We start from the raw sequence: 19571 nt of genomic DNA, 5'->3' as shown, positions 1-19571 counted from the left end.
GGGAGCTTGTGGTCTTGTTCTGGCAATAACAATAATAATAATGGCAGCCGATATTTATGAACATTTCTTATATCTGAAGCACTGAGTACCATTTAAGCCTTATCATAATCCTACAGGTATAGGTAAATGATTCCCATTTTACAACTGAGAAAACCGAGGCTGAACTTTAATGTGACCTATGCAAAATTACTAAATAGTAGAAGAGAGAGAAGTCGTCTTTTATCTCCAGGGCTTAAGCTCTTAACCAGAAATCTATGGATGAGAATTTTATGGGCCCTGAAGCTTGAGCATTTGCAGTCCCTCTTTAGGAAAAATCAAACAAAATTATAAAGACAAGGTTGCTATGCCCCAGCCCAGCCCACAGCCCCCCCTCACCACCCATCCGGGCCCTAGGAACCGTCCCTGAAGCTTAAGCTGCCTTTTCCTCCTGATAAACCCACTTGCATCACTGATGCATAAAAGCAAACCAGTTAAAGGCAGTGAGTGCTAAGGTTTCAAATGAAAGAAGTTAAGGTGGTTGTTGGACTCAACAACACGGAAGACTGAATTGGGTCTCACGTGGCCTCGAGCAGCTTCCTGTTGAATTGTTTGGGACTGAACAGCTCACAAAGTACCCAGCTGATAGCTGTCACGATAGAAATACCAATCTTCTTATCTGTCCAGCTATTAAAAGGAGCAACCTTTTCAGAAAGAAAAGGAAGAAAGTCTACCATGGTTCAGGTTCTCTCCTACATGTGAAAGGAGAGGAAAGAGAGCACGAACAACTTTAGAGAAAAGAGGGTAGATCTCGACTACAGCTGCTCCAAGGCGGCCCCATGTTGAAAAGTGAAGCCAGATCATCCTGGAGATTAAAGCTGGTGTTTCTGTTTCAAACAGGACGGGGTAGCCTCAAGGGTCGGCACAGCAGAAAATGTTTTAATTGGCCTTATTAGGGCAGGAATTTTTTCCTGGAAGCCCCTTCCCTTTTCAGTAGAACTAAAGAGAAGCTGCAAATCCACATAAAGAAAGAGCGATCTGCCACTACTCCCACGTCTCCCGACCCGCTGCGAGGTAACTAGTGGGTGTGGCGTGGGAAATTAGCTTCCAAGTATACTGCCAGGCACGCTATCCCAGGAGCCATTGCACTGAAAGGCTCAAAGACAAAATGAAGATGTTGAAATCACGTGGCTGTTTGAATCGATTTAAAATGCAGAGTAAGAATCCTGGGGGAAAGAGAGAGGGTAGCTTAACACACTTAGGATAAGGTACATGCAGGTGAGTATATTTTGTGAAATATGGGTAGAACCTGTACATCCCTCTCCCTCCCCCCCAACCCCCCCTTCTCCCCCTCCCCCGCCTCCTTTCCTCCCTCTCCTTTGTATTCTCTGCTTGGGTTTTGTTCTAGGCCTTTCTTTCCTCTGTCTTTTCTGTGATTGCTCTCACCCACTCCCTTGGCTTCAATCACAGAATATTTGAGGATGCCTCTGAATCTTTCTCTCTGGGTTTCTCTCCTAAGTACCAGATCCATACAGCCAATTGTCCAGTAGGCTGTTTCACAGGCACCCCAGCCTCACTAAGTCCCACATCAACGCTTCATTATCTTCTGCCCCTCCCCTACTCACTCTTAACTTCCAGATTCCCAAACAGCCCATGATCTACCCAGTTGTACAAGGCCCTATATTCCATGCTCCCTTCACCCTTACCCTCCTACCCAGTATATTCACTTCCTATTGCTACTATAACAAGTTACATCAAATTTAGCAGAGTAAAACAACACAAATTTATGATCTTACAATTCTGAAAGTCAGAAGTCCAAAATGGGTTTTCCTGGGATAAAATCGAGATGTCTGCAGCGCTGCATTCCGTCTTTATAGCTCATCGCTCTAACCTCTACTCCAGGCCTCACATTGCCTTTTCTGTCTCTGACCCTCCTGCCTCCCTCTTGACAAGAGATTTCCGCATATTGAGGTGTATGGGGTAACTATTTGGGTTCAAAACTGATTTGCGTTGAACTAAAGAAGCCTGACTTATGGCCTGTCAGACATACATTGTACATCTGCTTTAGCCATTAAAGGATGCACTCTCTTAAGATAAGAATGCATACTTCCCCTCCTATGCCCCGTCTGTAGAGACCGTGTTAGTCCTTTTCCCCACATCAGGGGCATGTTGCCCTGCTAATTTGCAACTGAATACCTCTTTGAAACTTTGATGAATATGTATTCTGGGTGTGTTTAATGTATGTTCTTTGTTCTAAAAAGTTATAAAACTACTGAAAACCATGCTTCTCCGGAACACTTTCTTCCTTTTTGAAAAAGGCCTTCCTGGGTTATAATCCTCACTTTGACTCAAGTAGAACTCACCTTATCTCTCTTATCAACAGAATGGTTATTGGCTGTTTTGCCTCAACACTCTTATAAGGACCCTTGTGATTACATTGGGCTCACTTTGATAATCCAGGATAATCTCCTATCAAGAGCCTTAATTTTTGTAAAGTCCCTTTTGCCATGTAAAGTAACATATTCACAGGTTCCTGGGGTTATGGACATCTCTAGGAGGCAATGACTTGCCTGCCACACCCAGTCAAATGCCAAGTGTCTACTTTTCAAAATATCTCTGGAATTTCTCCTCTTCTCTCTATCCCTGTGCTGTGCCAGTCGTTGCGGCTCTCCTCCTCTGCCCCATAACAACCATTTCTCTGGCCTCTCTGCCTCAGTGTGTTCTCTCATCCAATCGGTTTTCCAAATTGCAACCAAAGTAATCTTTAAAAATGTCTGTCCATGTCACTTCTCTGCAGTCCTACAGGGTTGCACAACACCACAGGGCCTCCTGGTTGTGCCACCAGCAGACCTTACTCCTCTACTTAAAACTCATCCAAGGCCCTCTTTACTGTAACGAAGAGATTCAAAAGTCCAATAGTTAAGTAGGATTCAAATTTTTTTCTCATATAACAGTCCACAGGTAGGCAGTCCATTAACAGTCCACAGAGAGGGTGGCCCACCATCCACACAACACACGGATTCCATGTCTGGTCCAGGGTGATGGCCTCGGGTCCCACCATTCCCAGCACATGAGATGGTGAGAGTATATGCCCAATTACTCAAAGAGAAGCCCTAGTGTTTGCACACATCACATCCATTCATAGCCCCTTGTCTAAAATGGTTACATGTCCACATCTGCATGCAAGGGAGGGAAACAGTCTTTAGCTGATCGCTTGTATGCCACTCTATTACTACACAAGAAAGGGCGAGTGGATTTGGGGAGTCAATTAGCAGACTTCCACAGAAAGGAAAACAAGGTGCCATGCAAGAGAAGAATGGAGGAATATAATTTAGATTGGAGGATAGGGAAGACCTCTGAGGAAGTAACAGTAAACTGAAACCTGAGGCATAAGAAAGAGATGGCCAGGAAAAGAGTTCTGGAAAGACCTTTCCCCACAGAAGGAGCAGCCTTGAGGCAGCAAAGAGCTAACCTTTGGTGACTGGGGCAGAATGAGTGGTGAGCTAAGGAGAAATGTCAAGAGAAGAGCTTGGAGAAGTGGGCAGGAGCCAGGTCAGACAGAAACCTGTGCATCATGTTAAGCATTTTGCATTTTAGCTTACATTCAATGTGATCCATTGAAGGACATTTAAGAGATCCGATTTGTACCTTTAAAAAATCACAATGGCTGCTGTGTGGAGATTGGCATGGAGAGGGCAGAAGTGGAAATGAGGCTCAGTTAGACAGTGACCATCAGTGAGGAGAGAGATTAACAGTGTCTTGTACCAGAGTGGTAGCAGTGGTGATGGAGAGAAATGGATGGATTTGAGAGAGAGTTTTTGGAAGTGTATCAGCACACTTGGTGATACATTGGGTGTGGGAGGCAAGGGAAAGGAGGTGTTAAGAATGACTCACAAGTTTCTGGCTCAAGCAAGTGGTTGGATTGTGGTAACCTTTACTGAGAGGGAGAAGACTGTGGGAGGCAGGTCGGAGGGAAGAAAGGAAGAGTTCACATTTTGGCACAATAAGCTTGAGATGCCTGTGAGACTTGCAGGTGGAGCTGTGAAGTAGGCAATTAAATATCTGAGTCTGAAGCTCAGAAGAGAGGGCTGGACTTAGCAATCATCAACACTGAGGTACTATTTACAATCATGGGGGTGAAGGGGATCACCCAGAGAGAGACTATACTGAGAGAGCCTTGAGAAGGGCCAATATTTACTGGTTGGTAAAGAAGGAGGAACTAGGAAGGACCAGCCATAGAAGTAGGAGGAAACTCAGGAGGGTGTTGTCACTGAAGCCTACAGAAGAGTTTTTTCAAGCAGGAGTGAGTAGATAACACTCCACCCCTCCTTTAGATCCCAAATAAAACATTATGTCCTCCACAGATGAGGCTTGTTGCCCTTCAATGGCTTCATGTACCATGAGCCTTCTGTCATGGCACTTATCAAATACTATGGTAATGACTTGTTTGTGTTCCATGCTGGACTGTGAGCTACTTAAAGACAATAATACACACCTAGGCTATATGATACTAATCTTACGGGACCACCGTCATATATGTGGTCTGTCATTGATGGAAACGTCATCATGTGGTGCATGACGGTGTTTGTATCACTTTGTGTTATTCGCATTATTTAGCATTATATAGCACATATAGTGGTTTAAACAAGATAAAAGTATATTTCTTATACTTATACTTATTTCTTATTCTTATACTGGACTTAAAAGATGTCTTAAAATGTAAATAGGAGGAAGGAAGTCTAACTTATAGAAATCTTTTATTCTGATATCTTTCTGCTTAATTCTCTTGAGTTTTCCAGGTGGATGATCATAGCATCCTACAAATAATGATTCTGTGGTTTTTCCAATATTTATATCTACTTTTGAAAATGTTATTACATTCACCAAACAATTATACATTCACAGTGATTGATAGTTGTCCCTTTGTCTTATTACTTTCTTTTCTATGGGTGCCTCTCTTGTTTACTACTGCGTATGAGGCTAGCTATTGCTTTGAGATGGATGATTCTTTATTTTTTTTTTTTTTCCTTTTTCTCCCCAAAGCCCCCCAGTACATAGTTGTATATTTCTCGTTGTGGGTTCCTCTAGTTGTGGTATGTGGGACACTGCCTCAGCGTGGCTTGATGAGCAGTGCCATGTCCGCACCCAGGATTCGAACCAACGAAACACTGGGCCGCCTGCAGCGGAGCGCGTGAACTTAACCACTCAGCCACGGGGCCAGCCCCATGGATGATTCTTTATTATGTTGATAAAGTATCCTCCTATATGATATTGAACCTCTTAATCTCAAATTCATGTGCCTGATGCACAGTAAGCCAATCACTGAGACATAGGTGCTTGGAGATGGAGAAAGCTTTATTCAAATTGGCCAAAATGAGAAGGCAGGAGGATAGGTTCCCTCAAATCTGCCTTAAGAAGAGAAGAAAGCAGGGGTTTTTATAGATCTAAGGGGCTTGGCAGGAGGAGTTTCAGAGAAACAAAGGTGGTAATCCATGTTTCTTTCACTCCATATAAGCCCTTGGGCAATCTGACTTATGAGTTCACTGGCGGCTAGAGCCTGGTTATCTGGTGATCCTAACTTCCTTGAAGTCATTCTTTTTCTTCGGTGAAACAAGCTCATAAATCCTTGTGACCCTTGAATGACCCTACAGGTTAAACAAGAAAACAGGAATTGACAAGATTAACTTCTTTTCATCTATGTCTATGTTGGGAACAGGGTTGAAAGGTAACCATGTTCTTATTGAGTATTTACAGTAACCCTCAGGTACCTGGCTTCATATATCTGATTTAATAAGAGTTTTTAAAAATTAATAACAGGTGTTTTAATATAATTTCCTTCATGTGTTTTCTAAGATGTTTTCTTGTCCATTCCTAATCCAGTACCACATCATATGTTGTTCATTGTCTTCTAATTATGGTCATCTTAAATGACAATAAATCTACTATAGTGGAACAGAGAGTTAAGCCTTGGATATATAAGGAAGTATAAAATCAAGTGCTTTCCATTAAGACGCTTGTGATTTACTAGCAGGAGACATGGCTATAAACAGATTGATTGTAATAGAAAGTAGCATATGCTATGCACGGTACACAGATTAACTTTTCAAAAATATCACTTTCATCATGTTCCTCCCCACTAAGGAAAAATTCATTACATCCTCATGGCCTAATACATAAAGTTCCAAATCTTTATCACCTTCAGTCAAACACTAAGTCTTGCCAATTTTATCTCCTCTGTATTTCTCTAATTTGCTCTTCTTACCCATCCCTACACAGACTACTCTAACTAAGGTCCTAATGCAACAGTCTCCATAATGGCTTCCCTGTTTCCAGCCTTGCAAATCTGTCCAGTACAAACCAAAGCACTTAATATGGATTTCAGTTACATGATTTTTGATAATATACTTATTTTTTAACTTTTAAAACTTTTTATTAGAGTATGACATACATATTGAAAAGTGCGCAAATCTTAAGGGTAAAAGTCAAGGAGTTATAATAAAAATAATAAAAACTCTGTGTAATCATCACCAATGGCAAGAAATTGAACATTACCAGTACCCTAAATATCCATTTGTGACCCTTATAAATTATTTCCCCAAAGGTAACTATCATTTTGACTTCTTACCCTATAAATTGGTTTTGCCTGTTTTGGGACTTTCCATAAATGCAATCAAAGAGTAGGTACTCTTTTATATTTGATTTCTTTTATTCAAAATTACATTCCTGTGTGTAGTTATTTCTATACCAATATACAAATATACCACACTATTTTTTTCATTCTCCTGTTGATAGACATTTGGATTATTTACATTCTTTGGCAATTACAAATAATGCTGCTATGAACGTTCTTGTACTGCCTTTTGGTACACATATTTATGAGTTTCTATCATATAAACCTAAGAGTGTAATTGTTAAATCATAAGATATGCAGGTTTTCACCTTTATTAGCTAATACCAAATAGTTTCCCAAGGTGGTTGTAAGAATTTATACTCCTAATGGCAGTTTTTCTGGTTTCATATCCTTGCCCTCGCTTGGTATTATCAGACTTCTTTTTTTTAAGTCTTTTATTTTGAAATAATGTTATACTTACAGAGAAGTTGCAAAGTTAGAACAGAGAGCTCTCACACCCCTCACCCAGCTTCCTGCGATATTAACATCCTACATAACCGTAGTTCAATGATGAAAATGAAGAAATTGACATTGCTGCCAATACCCTAACTAAACCCTAATACAGGTCCTATTGGATCTCACCAGTGTTTCCATCAGTGCCCTTTTTCTGTTCCAGGATCTAATCCATGATTCCGTATAACATTTATGTTTCCTTAGTCTCCTCCAATCTGTGACAGCTCCTGGGCCTTTTTTTGTCTTTCACAACCTTGATACTTTTAAAGGATATTGGTCAGGTAGTTGGTAGAATGACCCTCAATTTAGTTTTACTGATACTTTCTCATGGTTAGATTGAAGCCATATATTTTGGGGAATAATGTCACTGAGGTCATGGGCCCTTCTCAGACCCTATCAGAGAGCACACGCACCATATATCCCATTACCTGCAATGTTAATCTTGATCCCCTGAGAAAAGTGGTGTCTACGAGGTTTCTCCACTCTGCGGTCATTATCTTCCCCTTTATAATAAACAATATTTGGGAAAAGACACATTGATACTGTGCAAATGCTCCATTTCCCCTCAAACCTTTATTCATTCATTTTAGCATTCATTGGTTGTTGTTGCTGGCATCTGTTGTTACTGTGATGTTTTCATCAAGATTTTCCATTTTCCTTATTATTGCTACATTTATTAATTGGAATTCTTTTGTATGGAAAAGTTTTCGCTTCTTCCTCACTTACTTATTCAATCACTTATTTAGATCAGTACTGACTCATGGATATTTATTTTATTCTTTGACTTAAAATTCAATATTATCATTATTTAGTTTCTTTGTCAAATTGTTCAATATTTTGCCATTAGGCATTCTTTCAGGTTGACTTCTCTGTCTTTTTTCAGAGTGGAATTTGAGTACAATTTATTAATTTCAGCAGAATTCTAAATATATAAACAGGATAATTTTGCCATGAATTTTGCCAAAATATCTTCTGAAATCAATCCTCATATTAGTTGCTTCATAAACTCATTTTTTAAAATTGTAAAAAATGCATAACAAAATTTACCATTTTAACCATTTTTAAGTGTACAGTTCTGTAGCATTAAGTACATTCACATTGTTGTGACACCATTCCCACTATTCATCTCTAGAACTATTTCATCTTCCCAAACTGAAACTATGTACACGTTAAACAATGACTCCCATCTTCCCCTCCCCTCAGCCCCTGGAAACCAACATTCTACTTTCCGTATGAATTTGACTACTCTAGGTACGTCATATAAGTAGAGTCATATGGGGTTTGTCTTGTGTCTGTCTTAGTTCACTTAGCATGATGTCCTCAAGGTTCATCCATGTTGTAGCATTTGTCAGAATTTCTTTCCTTTTTTAAGGCTGAATGATATTCCAGTGTATGTATATAGTACATTTTTGTACATTTTGTATCTTTTTGATATGCCTATTTATTTATTTATTTAGGAGCTTTGGTATCACAAGATGCTCTGAGCTCATCTTATATATTCTCTGCCCCAACGTTAGAAACAACTCCTTCTCCAAGGAGCTCTGGTTGTTTTTATGGGAAGATGGTATTTAGAAACCAACTGATTGCACTCATCGTGACTGGGATATCACCACTTCCAGCCCCTAACGGTGGACAGAGTAGGAAATGTGTGTATGTATACTAATCCATTTATACATACATAATTATATTTATTTCTGTACCTAACTGTATGTATAATTTAAAACAAAACAAAACATGAGTACATACTGATACCTTCAACTCCAGTCTAGCATCATAGGATTCATTCTAGCTTTCTTTCTTTGCTTATTTATAATTCTTCTCTACCAGTGAGAAGCCTGGCTTGCATTATCTACAGTGTATTTACTTATTTGTTCAAACCCAGTATACATGTCAAGTAGTTTCCGAATTCCTCACTAATATCCCTATGAGAAATAAATTTACCAACTAGAGTACAGTGTTTTGGAATTTTCTTTTAGCCTAACAATATCCAGTCAAAACACTGTTTTCCAAAGCTACTTAGGTCAGCTCCTTTCTAACCCAACCCTTCAATGTGGTCACTCATGTGTAATGCAATAAGATTAATTTGTAATGCAATTAGTCATTTGCCAAAATTCTGCATTTCATCTTAATTCTCTCTCCCACATCCTGTCTGATTATTTTTTATTTGCATACAATAAAATTCACTGATTTTTATGTATTTTCCTGTGAGTTTAAAAAATACATGAAGTCATGTATCTATGAGCACAGTCACACAAAGTACAGTTCTATCACCTTAAAAATTCCCTTGTGCTGTGCCCCTTTGTAGTTAACACCTCAACTCCTGGCAACCACTTATCAGTTATCTGTGCCTATAGTTTGCCTTTTCCAGAATGTCATCTAAATGGAATCATATAAATTGTAGCCTCTTAGGTCTGACTTCTTTCACTTAGCAATATTTGTTTAAGATCCACTGATATTGTTGTAGGAAACAGTAGTTCATTTCTTTTTATTGCTGAGTAGTATTCCATTATATAGGCATAGCAGAATTTTTTATCCATTCACTGATTGAAGGAGATCTGGTTGTTTCCAGTTATTGGTTATTATTAATAAAGCTTCTATAAACATTTATATACAGGTTTTGTGTGAACAAAAGTTTTCAATTCACTTGAGAAAATACCTAAGAGTGAGATTGCTGGGCACATGGTAAACGCATGTTTCATTTTATAAGAAACAGCCAAACTGTTTTCAGTGTGGCTGTTTGCATTTCCACCAGCAAATATATGGCAGCACTGTGCTAGCACTTGTTATTTACAGTGCTTTTTGTTGTTGTTGTTGTTTTTGTGTGAGGAAGATTTGCCCTGAGCTAACGTCTGTGCCAATCTTTCTCTATTTCTTATGTGGGCCACCTCCACAACATGGATGAGTAGAGTAGGTCTGTGCCCAGGATCTGACCCTGTGAACCTGACCACTGAGCAGGAGCGAGGGAACTTTACCACTTGGCCACAGGCTGGCCTCTATTTACAGTGTTTTGATTTTAGCCCTTCTAATAGGTGTGCAGTGGTGTGTCATTGTGGTTTTCATTTGCTTTTCCTTAATGACTAAAAATATTGATCATCTTTGCATACGCTTATCTGACATGTATCTCTTCTTTAGTAAATTGTTAAGATCTTTTTCCCATTTTTATGGTATTGTTTATATTCCTTTTTTTTTGTAAGATTGGCACCTGAGCTAACAACAGTTGCCAATCTTTTACTTTTTCTGCTTTTTCTCCCCAAATCCCCCCAGTACATAGTTGTATATTTTAGTTGTGGGTCCTTCTAGTTGTGGCATGTGGGATGTCACCTCAGCATGGCCTGATGAGTAGTGCCATATCCACGCCCAGGATCCAAACTGGCGAAACGCTGAGCCACCAAAGCAGAGTGTGCAAACTTTACCACTCGGCCATGGGGCCAACCCAGATTGTTTATGTTCTTATTGGTGAGTTTTGAGGGTTCCTTATATGTGCTGGGTGCAAGTGCTCCACCAGATATGCGATTTGCAAATGTTACCCCAAATCCATGGTTTGTCTTTTCATTCTCTTAATAGTGCCTTTTGCAGGGCAAAGTTGTTTAATTTTGATGAACTCCAACTTATCAACTTTTTTTATTTTGTGAGTTAAACTTTTTATGTCATATCTAAAAGATCTTTGCCAAATAAGTAAAATTAAAGGCTGGTTCTTTGAAAAAGATCAATAAAATTGATAAACTTCTAGCCAGACTGAGCAGGAAATAAAGACAGAAGATACAAATTACCAATATAAAAAAAAATGAGAGAAAGAATATCACTACCAATTCTATTAAAAGGATAATAAGAAAATATTATGAACAATTTTATACTAGTTTGTCAACTGAAATGAAATGTACAAATTCCTTCAAAGATATAAGCTATCAAAACTACTTCAACAAGAAATAGATAACATGAATAGGCATATATCTATAAAAGAAATTGAATTTGTAGTTCAATACTTTTCCACGAAGAAAACTCTAGGCTTAGATGGCTTCATCAGTAAGTTCTGCCAAACATTTAGCTAAGCAATAACACCACTTCTATACAAACCCTTCCAGAAACTGAAGAGGAGGGAACTCTCCCAATTCAATATATAAGGCCAGCATTACCCTGATCTCTAAACCAGACAAAGATATTATAAGGAAAGAAAACAAAGGCCAATATCTCTAACATAGATGCAAAAATTCTTCATGAAATTTTAGCAAGTTGAATCCAGCAATATAGTAAAAACCACAATATGCCATGACCCACTGGGGTTTATTCCAGGGATGCAAGGTTGGTTTTACTTAAAATTCAATCAATGTGATTTACCATGCTGGCAGAATAAAAGAAAACATTTGATCATCTCAATAGCTGCAGAACAAACATTTGACAAAATCCGATGTCTATTCAGTAGGTTCTATTTGGTGTGATAAAGCAAGGAAAATAAATAAAAAGCATCCAGATTGGAAAGAGAAAGAAGGTAAACTGTCTTTATTCACAGATAGCATGTTTTTCTATGTGGAAAACCCTAAAAAATCTATAATAAAAGCTGCTAGGACTAGTAGAACTAATAAGTGACAGTATCAAGTTAGCAGGATACAAAAATTAATTTATAAATCAATTGTATTTCCCTGTACAAGCAGTGAATAAGTAACTTAAGTTTATAAGACATTACCATTTACATGACATCAAAAATATAAAATACTTGTATTTTTGACCTGTTAAAAACTTTTAGTTGAAAAAACTTTTTAGTGTTAAAAACTACAAAACATTGCTGAGAGAAATTAAAACCTAAGTAAATAGAAGTAATCTACCATAATACTGGATTAGAAGGCTCAACATTATTAAGATGTCACTTCTCCCCTAGTCTATAGATTAAATGCAATACCAGTCAAAATCTCAGCAAGCTTTTTGGCAGAATTGACGCACCGATTCTAAAATTTACATAGAAATGCAAAGGATCTAGTATGCAGAACAACTTTGAAAAAGAACAAAGTTGGAGGATGTCCACTAGCCAATTTCAAAACTTATTATAAACCTACAGTACATTAGTGCCCCCCTTAACCACTGGGATTTCATTGCAAGACCCCCAGGGGATGCCTGAAACTATGGATAGTACCGAACCCTATTTATACTGTTTTTTCCTATACATACTTATGATAAAGTTTAATTTATAAATTAGGCACAGTAAGAGATTAACAACAATAACTAATAATAAAATAGAACAATTATAAAAATATGCTGTAATAAAAGTTACTGTAGATCTTAGCAGCCTCAGCATAGGATGTTTTTTCTCTGCTTATTGGGTTGAGAACTTGCACCTGTTCACCTAAAGGAAGCACTTTATAGCTTCTCTTTAGCATATCTGAATTGCCAGCCTCACTACCTTTGCACTTTGGGACCATTACTAAATAAAATAAGGGTTACTTGAACACAAGCACTGAGATACCCGACACTCGATCTGATGACTGAGAGGGCTACTAAGTGACTAACAGGCGGGTAGCGTACACAGCGTAGATATGCTGGACAAAGTGATGATTCACATCCTGGCCAGAATGGAGTGGGATGGCGTGAGAATTTATACATTCCTTATCTTGACTGTGGTGATGCTTATGGGAGTGGTTTGTAAAAACTTATCAAAATGCACACTTTAAATATGTGCAGTTTATTGTACGTTAATTATAACTCAGCAAAACTAGGGAGGCAGGGAGGCTTGGCTCATGTTCTGTGTCAGTGAGTAAGTCATCCCTTCCCTCCGGGCCACTACTGCCTGGACCACATCTTATTTTATAAGCCAAATGCAACTCTGCAGTTCTGGACTGCAAGGAAGTCAGTGCCTCAGAGTAGTCTTGATTTAAAACTCCGCTCAGCAGGAGTGCCCCATTTTGGATGCTGGCAAAGGACCAAGATATTGTACAGCAAATTAGGAAATTTCCTTTCCTTGCTATATAAAGTTGCTGTTTATTTTTGTAATAAACTCTCATTACTAAGAATAATCTGTCCATGTTAAAGAGACGAAAAGTACGCCTACTTCCACTCATCCTCCACACGCTTCCTGAAGCATTCTTCTAGAACTTCTAGCCAATGCAATGAGAAAATAAAAGATGGGTTAAGTTTGAAAGGAAGAAACAAGTCATATTATTTGTACTGTTTGATTGTATACCTAGAACATTTAGGAGAATCAAACCGAAGATTTATTAGAATTAATAATGGGCTTATGTAATATGGCAATTTGCAAAATTAATATACAGAATTCAGTATTTCTCAAATATCATTTAAAAAACAAACACTATAGGGGCCAGCCCAGTGGTGCAGCAGTTAAGTTCGCACGTTCAGCTTCGGCGGCCTGGGGTTCGCCAGTTCAGATCACGGGTGCAGACATAGCACTGCTTGGCAAGCCATGCTGTGGTAGGCGTCCCACATATAAAATGGAGGAAGATGGACACAGATGTTAGCTCAGGGCCAGTCTTCCTCAGCAAAAAGAGGAGGATTGGTAGCAGATGTTAGCTTGAGGCTAATCTTCCTCAAAAAAAATTAAAAAACAAACACTATAAGATGGGGGGGAAATGACATCATTCGGAGTAACAAGAAAATCTTCATTATTTTGGTCAGTTCCTCTGAACATTTTCTAGTTCTTCAGTATCCTTCTCAAAGTGTTACCCTGGGAATCAAGTGAAATGTATTTATGATGATTATGCCTTTCTAGAGAAGCTATCACAGTCGTGTCCAAAGTGGCATCATTTCCTCTTGATTCAGTGTAATGCCTTGGTTTCTATTTCACCAGCAATCAGTTGAAAATAATGTTCTTCATGCCACAAGTGTTGGCATGATCCATCTTAACGTTTAGTTGTCTGGGAATTTACTAATGAGTTAATTTACACAAAATGACTCTTTTTCATACTGGATATTTTTCTACGTGATAATAAACTCATATAATTCAGGAGAGCCTTGTAGGTAAACAATATGTTTGTAATTGTGGATTTAAATTTAAAAAAACAACAAGGAGATATTTGTGTCCTTACAGACTTGTACAAATAGAATTTAAAACTTTTGCTGTATGGCATTTTAAAATATATCTCAAAATAAAAGTATGAAACAATTAAGATGTTTTTGATTAAAGTCAAATAGTGTTTATTATCAAAAACATCTCAACTGTTCACTGTGGGACCCTGAGTCCTCAGGGGGCTGAGTTCCCTCACTGCATGCAGATTATTGAAACTTTCTAGGTGTGAGAGCCTCTTATATAAAATGAATGAACTGGGAATTCATTATCTTTAAGGTCTCTAGCTAAACATTTTTGTAATTCTCCATAATCTGTGTGTCAAGTGTTTTCATCTTCTGGCTTTTAAAATATTATACAGTAAGCAATGTTTCCCTTTAAAGCAAAAAGCCCTGTGGGGTAAACATAAGTTTTTGTGTTACTATTGTTGAAAATTTGATTGTAATATCACTATTCTTCTATGTATCCTATATTAAAAATATTATCACATGGCACACAAAGAATGTAAAAGGAACAATAATTCTATCTATCTTCACTTAACTATATTGAAATTTGACTCTCTACTAAATTTATATTGCTAAAATAAAATTTACATCCTTAAAGACCCAAGTCATCATTTTCATCATTAATAATAAATAAGTAATGAAATATAAATAATTGAGCAATTATTTAGTTAATATTTATTAGGCATTCAAAGTCCTGGTACATTCCTTATTGAAATAAAATGATAAAGAGCACAGAAAGACCAGGTCATGATATTAAGGAGCTTGCAGTCTTAGCAGAGAAATAAATATATTTAAATCATTTTTCAGGAATTTAGGTTATTTGAGGAAAAGTACATGCCTATATTCAAGCTATCCTCCTTAAAATATTTTTCCATGATACAGTGTGCAGTACTCCTATGGAGATAACTAGATATAGGAAACCAGCTCCAGTGTCTTAACATTCACATAAAATATTTTGGGGCATATTCATTGATTCAACCAATATTTACCAAGTGCCTACTTTGTGACTCACACTGTTCTAGGCACTGGGAACATAGCCTCATATAAAAAAGGTCCTAGTCTCATCAAGCCTATGTTCTAGAGGGTATATATTACTTGTAGCTCAAATGTTACTTTTTTCTTAAGAAATGTTGTATCAACTTTATTTCACTGTTTTCTCTAGTTATAAAAGTAATTCTTGTATATTGGAAACAAACTATAATGACACAGAAAATGAAGATTCTTTTCTATCCCTTGGTGTAGTTACCATGAATAGTTTGGTGTATATACTTACAGACTTTTAAAAATATTTTTTAAATTTGCAAACTGGATCAATCTTTTATGATTTTTTTTACTTAGCAATACAGTATATTATCACGGTGTACCATAAGTATGTTTTCATATCAATGCATCTAACACTTACTTTTAATTGTTTGCATAATATACCATTAAACATATATATATCACATTTATCTTAACCAATCTTCTATTGATGATCATTGCCGTTATTTCTAGTTTTTCCATTATGATTAGTCTTTTGTTTAAGAAATCTTTGCTTAGCCCTAGATATTTTCAAATTCGCATTGTGGGACCCAGAGACAGAGAGAGCTCCATCTTGCAGCTGTCTCACTAGAGTGGGGAGACAGAAATGGGAGTTTCAAGACTTTGGGCAGCCAGTATCGGAGAGCCTAAGATCTCAGGGAAAAGAAGAATATAGAGCAGTGAGCCTGGCGCTCTGCATGCAATTTCCCTTCAAGACTTTTCCAGTTCCTAAGTCGTTCCAGTTCCAGCTCAGGGTAAAAGGCTGAGAAACATAGCAAAAAGCAGCTAGGTGCTAAGAGTCTCGAAATCTAAGGAGAGATTTTGACAGTCTCATTTGTTTTTCTTTCCTTATTTCTTTTGTATGTCGGGGGAGAGGGGGAATGGGCAGGAAGAAGCTCTTGAATGCCAAGCTAAAGCCTAGGAGCTGGTAGAAAGTCACCAGAGGCTTTTAAGGGAAATAAGGGCCTGACCGGGAATCAGTTATACAATGTTGGCATTAGAAGGGCTCCTTGTGAGTGTCCTGCCAATGAAGAGACTGCAGCACAGGGAGTTGTGCCCCACCCACAGTCACACATCACCCATAGCAGCAGAGATAAGACTACAACCCCCAGTCTAAATTTTCTTAAACTACCACAGGTGTCTCAAAGCCATCTAGGAGTTTATCTTAATGACATAATTAAAGATGTGTCCAAATATATACATTCATCAAGTGTATTCATTGGCTTATTTTTTTATTGTGTTTTAATTGAAATATACATATGGTAAAATATACAAGTCTTAAGTGTATAGCTCAATGAATTTTTACAAAATAAACACTCCTGCTTATCTACCATCAAGATATAGAACATTACTGGCAACCCAGAAAGCTCTCTCTTACCCTTTTCCAGTAATTACTTTTCCAAACATACTTACTACTCTGACTTTGAAGATTAGGTTCCCAGGGAAGCAGACTCTGAGATTACAGTGCAGCTGGGACCAATACTTCTGGGAGGGAAAAGAAGAGGAGGGAAGGGGTGGAAAGAAGCATGATTGGGCAGAGGTAGAAGTTAGGCTGAATTGCAATCTCAACAAAGTCTTCAACTAACTCTACAGGGAACTATGAAGCTGGGATGGCCCTTCACACTTATCCCAAACTGGGGTGAGGGCCTTTATACCCAGCCCCTGCATTGTGGATAAAATCTTGGACCAGGTAGCTCTCTTCAGTTGAGGAACATTCTGAGACCTTCCTTCCTGAAGGGGGATCTTGACAGTGCATTCCATTAGTTTTGCCTGGTTTTCAGCATCATGTAAATGGTATCATATAGTATATACTCCTTTGTGTGTAGCTTCTTTCATTCAACATTATGTATGTGAGATTAATCCATATTGTTTCATTCTATTTCAGCATACCATAATATATTTAAACATTCTCCTGCAGTTGAGCATTTGCTTAGTTTTCAGGTGGTGGTTATTATGAATAGTGTTGTTACTGAGCCCAAACACAATGGGGCCAATAAAGAAAAAAAATGGAAACACCAGGCTTGTGGCAAGGAAAGAGGTTTACTAGGTTTACTATGAAAAGGCAGCCAGACAAGGAAACGGGAGTTAGAACTCAGATCCAGCTTCTCAAAGGGAAAAAGGTAGGGGCTTTTATCTGGGGTTTCAGGTAGGGGAGGGAGAGCCTGTGCTGGGGTTTCGGGGTGGAAGGGAGCATGTGGCCATGCTGGTTGGTGCCTTCCCTCCAGCCTGAGTTTGGCCTTGAAGACTGAATTTCCTTTCCCTTGAGTCCAGACTTTTCTGATTAGTTTTCATCTTCAGCCTGCATTTGGCCTTGTGAGGCTGAATTTTGATGTCTGGACCTTGACTTCCTGGGAAAGACAGCTCACTCATATACTAAGGAGGGACAGAAAGACCTGGTTGGTTCTAAACAACAGTTGATTATGCTGAATATGCACAGCCGCAGTTAGCAAAGCTTATCTCAAAGTTTTTTGCTCTAGGGAAGATTTTTTAACTTCTTCATGCTCAGTTTCAATCCCCACCTCTTATGATCATTCCTCAATCTTAGGGAATGGGGGGTGAAGACTGCTCTAGCTACTTCCTGCTGTGAAAGGGTGAAGATCAGGATCAGAGGAATGAAACTGTTTTACCTTTATTTTAAAATATTTTTGGGTACCAGGTGTGGAGAGCAAGATATGCTTTCATGACTAATATTTTAGTATTCCATTCAATGACTTTGGAACAACACTTAAGTTCACGTTTTATAATTACATAGATGACAATACAGATTAGCAAAATAGACAGCCTAAATTTTAGTATCCTCTCCATAATGGACTTCAATCCTTGAGGAATCCAGGAGAGGATGCCTGTAAACCAGTCAAGGTTAATACCTAGAACTTCAGGTGAAATACAATGTAGCCAAGTAGCCTGCTGTCTAATAGCCCAACAAGTAAGGTAAGAGCCTGGGAGTCATTTATTACTTATCTTTAGGAGACTGTCTTCTGAACAACAACTTGTCCTCTGTCATGGCTTCATTTGACCATTCAGAGAAGTTAGTGTCTAGAGTATGAAGCCAGCCAACATTTGAGAGATCCCAGTTGTGATGTACTTCTATGGCATGGTTCTTGTTCTTTGTGGCATTTTTCATATGGTCCCATCCAGCATGGATGAAGACCAGGATTTCAATACAACCCGGTCTCCATGACAAAGATGGTACAGAGAAACAATTGACAGTGTCTAGTTCCTTAGTTTGAGTTCCCTTCAGGTCTTTTGGATCATCTCTGAAACAGAAAGGGTCTTCCAAAGTTAGGCCTATATTGCATAAGCAAGTAATCATGTATTTAATAAGAAGCATTTTTAGAGAAATAAAAAGAAAAACAAGGTTAATGGTTGGAGCAAATTATAAACCAATTTCTGAGCCCAGGGGATGGTCAGTCAAGAAGATCTCTAGGTGTCAGGGTTGAAGGATCCCCTGCAGTTTAAAATGTCTCTGATGATGTCATCAGACATTCAGGTAAACCCTTTGAGTGACTTCCACTGCAACAGGCATGAAGATTATCCAAATGTAGGCTATCATGGTACTCTCTCTTGGGTTTATATCAAGATGTCCAGCTTCAGTTTGCAGGACTTCAGGAAAAAGGGTGGTTTTAGTTCCCAATGATTCCAAATGAAAAGGAAAGAAAAAATTGAAAATGTTAATTTGGAGATCTGTATCAGCTATTTGAGGAAACTCAAAGAATTCAGGATCCAGTCCAATTTACATATGGAAAATGAAAACCTTGAAGGTAATTAACAGAACCAAAATCCAACATCCACAAATGTGTATTACAGTTTCTATTGAAACATAATTTTTCTCTCTAAACTTACCCTCATTTTTACCAAAGTTAGCCAAATTAAGACTTATTGGTTTGCAAAGTAAGTCTTTAATAAACTTGCCCAACTATTTACATAAGTACAGCAAGAATAGCAATTAATCATATGGGCTTTTTTAAATCTGCTTTGCTGGAACTTTTTAGAAGGAATCTCAGATTGAATTTTAAAGACCTCTCAAGGCCAGGAAAATCAAGTCAAGAACTTGTCAGCAGACTATGCCTGCAATACCTACAGATTTGGGTGAATTCCTCTCTTCTCTTGAGGTTCCCCAAAATATCCCAAGGTTCTTGCACATACCAGGGAAGTGACTGGTAAGGTTTCTGGGAACCCTGTAAGCAAGGTACCAGGCCAATATTTTTAAGTAGCTTTATTCCATAAAGTATAATCTTTGCTTCTCAAAGCTGTATGGTCATATCTGAGTTTATGTATATTTCCTCAAATATGACATTCCAGTCAAAGCCTTGATACTATAACCAGTTTCAGATTGTGTCCTGCTGTAAGGAGAACAGATTCTTATTGAACTTAGGTAATAACTATATTGCCATGAAGATAAGAACACTTACTCATCAAGAGCTTTTAAATTCTGGATGGA

The sequence above is a fragment of the Equus caballus genome, chromosome 18 (assembly GCF_041296265.1).
Source record: "Equus caballus isolate H_3958 breed thoroughbred chromosome 18, TB-T2T, whole genome shotgun sequence".
In the NCBI taxonomy this organism is placed as follows: Eukaryota; Metazoa; Chordata; class Mammalia; order Perissodactyla; family Equidae; genus Equus; species Equus caballus.
Note: the sequence above shows the minus strand (reverse complement) of the source record.